Genomic DNA, 3,333 nt, shown 5'->3' with positions numbered 1-3,333 from the left:
ATCAAGAACTATGTAACGTTTTGAACAACCAACAATAAAAAATTAAAAAAAAAAGACTCACACCATAAAACAAGTGAATTAATAGTAAATGCACATAGGTGAGCACCATGTAATAGGACACAAATATTTCATAAGTAAAGTGAGAAAACAGGCTAAAGATCAGAATATATTTGCATTGTATATAACAAACAACCTACAAATCTTTTAGAAAAGAGACAATAGTCCAATGGAATAAAAAAGTATATGAGCAGATAATTAATGAAGAAAATGAGATGAATAATAAAAAAGGAATTCAGAAAATAAAAGTTAAGAACATTTAAAAAAAAGAAAATGAGTTGTACAATAAACCACATGAAAAGACGCTGAGTCCAACTCATAATGAATTAAATGCAAATTGCAGTAATAATGAGATACAATTTCATGCCCATAATATACATTTAAAGGTATCTTCAAATAGAGATAGAACTTTGGAGGAGCAAAGTTGGAAGATCAGAGCTAGGCTGCAACCCTGAACACTCCATAGCCCTGAGTGAAAGCAGGGAAAGAACAAATGACCAGGAGACAGTGTAAATATTCTGAAACTCAATATTGAATAGTTTGACAGTTGGAGGGACTGGTGTTTTGTTGCTGGAAAAGAAAATAAGGACAAAATTCCTTGATCCATAACCCTGACCAGGGTGGAGTTGGGGGAAGGGGTAACAAGAAGAGAAAGGGAGAGGAAAAACACATGTGTTTATTTCCTTAACAACAGCTGGAAAGAAAAGCAGGATGAATTAAAATGTGACAGAAATAACAAAGACGTGAAAGGGATCAAGTAGCTTAGAACAAACTGTGGACTGAAAACCATCTTTTTTATGAGCAAATCTTTTAACTAAAAATTAAACATCAAAAGGAGAAAAAAAAAACACCTTGGAAAGCAAACAGGTAGTTAACGTTGAATCTCGTAGAAAACGGAACCTCGGGGAGTCTAACAAAAATGCACCTTCGGTCAACTTTGCTTTTGATTCCTAGTCCGACTTCCTGTCCCGGTGCAGGTGGAGTGACCGCTGCTGCGGGCCGCGGCGCCTCAGAGCGTGCGCGGGTTGTACTCTGGGGGCGGCTTCAGCTTCTCCTTCTCGGTCTTGCTCTCCTCCGGTGCGATCACCAGGGAGTGTGAGTAGCCCATGGCCACCTGTTCTGAGAAGATGCGGTCCAGAGTCCTCACCTCTTGGGCCGCAGTAGAAGACTTGGGCTTATGGTCCCCGTAGCCCAGTTCCCCGAAAGTCGGCGACTGGCCCCAGCTGATGGTGCTCTCGTCCGCTGCCACGAAGATGCTACTCTTCCCACACGCCAGGCTCCGGATCCTCCAGCCACAGGGATCCTGCACTGCTTTCGGGTACATGGTGGACTCACGGGAGGTGTTGGTGGCCCCCCAGAAAAACAGGCCACCCACTTTGCTGACAGCAAAGGAGCAGGTGTAGCCAGCGAAGATCTGGGAGGCCCCTCACCCAGGGAAGTCGAGGAGCTTCACCAGGCGCGGCACCATCTCCTCCTTCTGCTCTGCGTGGCCCAGCTGGCCATAGCCACCGAAGCCCCAGATGAAGACACGCTTCTGGGAGTCCAAAACCAGCGTGTGGTTGGCGCCACAGGCCACGTCACACGCCACCACGTTTGGGACAGGCAAGATCTGCCCATCTTTCGTCTTCTCAATGAAGATGGCCACCCTCCAGGGCACCAGCTCACAGTCGTACTCTATCCGCTGAGCCAGGGCAATGAACTTCCCGTCCAAGTTGTGTCCCAGCTGGCGGTACTCAGGGCATCCAAAGGAATAGAGGTTTCCTTTGCAGTCCATTATCTTACTGAATTCAGCCCCACAGGCCATTTTGGTAATTGGCTGGCCGCTGTACATTTTCTGCGCAGGGCTAGGGACGGCATCTGTCTGGTTGCCAAGCCCCAGCTGTCCCATTTTGTTCCAAAAGCAAACACGGAGCCCATTTCCGTCAAGGCCAGGGTGTGGTTGCGCCCACATGCAGCCCATACGATGGCCTCGTGGCTGAGGGACTCGATGAGTCTGGGGGCTTCCACTCGCTTGGTGTCACCATGGCCCAGCTGCCCCTTCTCATTTCGAACCCAGTTCCACAGTTTCCCTTCCGTGGTGATGAGGAGGCTGTGGGCGGCACACGAACCCGAAACCACCCTTTGCACCCCTGTACCCACAACAGGCATCCATACCTGTGGAAATACCTCTGAAATGGGTTATCCCAATAATCTGTCTAGAAGTTACCTGTAGAGGAATCACTGCTAACAGAAAGTTACTGAAACCCCCTTTCCCTCACCATGGACCAAAAGAGTGCAGTGGAGCTGACTAAGAGCTAATTACTCTCAGGGAGTGCTAACTCTGACCCAGCACTCAACACAGCCTCTGTGGGAGCTCAGACAAAGATGGGCCAACTGACACCCCACCCCATCATTGGTGATGAGTAAAACCCAATGGGCTGTACCCACCAGAACTGAGGCTTCTGTAGTACAGGGAGGCCAGAGACAGCTTTATCTGTAGGCCTCATGGATGTAGAAGGATTCAAGGTGCTTGGATAGCACAGTATCAAGGATATCCCAGAAGAAGGAACCAGTGCAGCAATTCAAAATTTGAACAGTAAGAGACCAGGGGCAGGCTGTCCAACTGACTCTTTTACCCAGTCAGCAGAGGGGAACAGAGCTCACTCTTCATACTCACAGGCATTAAGAGCTCTCTTGGGCCAAGTGTCTCTCTATCCCAGTCAGAGGGTCAGTATCCCAGTAATCTAGATCAGCCTAGGTATAGGGTCAGTACCACAGATGACCCATGGGCCCCATGGTTGTAGGCAATCACCAGGTGCTTGATTGCACCACTCCAGGGAAGACCCAGCAGAGGGGAGCCTGCACTGGTGATTAACAACCATGGGAAACGGGAAGTCAGACACAGGAAGGCCAAATGACTCTATTTTACAGTCACAGGAATGGTATCCCAGCAATTTACAACAGTCAGGAGGGAGGCTTCTGCGCCACACACCACTTACAGAAACACACCATCACAGGTTCCACACTTTCAGACAATTACAAAGCTCTATGCCACATTAAAGAAGGCCCTTAGGAGGAAGTGGGTGTCCAGTGGCCAAAAGCAGTGTGACAACCCTGAACCCACATCCTGTGCTCCTGCACTCAGTAGAAATAATCAACAGACAACAAAACAACCCTGCAAGCATGCAGCCTCAGGCCCCTGGACTGATGAAAAAGAACTGGGTGTTTGGAAATCAATAGCAACCAACGGTTGCTGTGCTCAACACCTCTAGGAGAAACAAAACATGAAGAGTGATA

At 48.1% G+C, this 3,333-nt stretch overlaps 1 pseudogene; it reads right to left on the bottom strand.

Moving 5' to 3' along the window:
- Nucleotides 1-1,066: 1,066 nt before the first annotated feature.
- Nucleotides 1,067-2,211, bottom strand: LOC107134791 (annotated as a pseudogene).
- Nucleotides 2,212-3,333: the final 1,122 nt, after the last annotated feature.

This window comes from Marmota marmota, unplaced genomic scaffold (genome assembly GCF_001458135.2).
Source record: "Marmota marmota marmota unplaced genomic scaffold, marMar, whole genome shotgun sequence".
Classification (NCBI taxonomy): Eukaryota; Metazoa; Chordata; class Mammalia; order Rodentia; family Sciuridae; genus Marmota; species Marmota marmota.
Note: the sequence above shows the minus strand (reverse complement) of the source record. Positions and strands in the feature narration are given on the sequence as shown.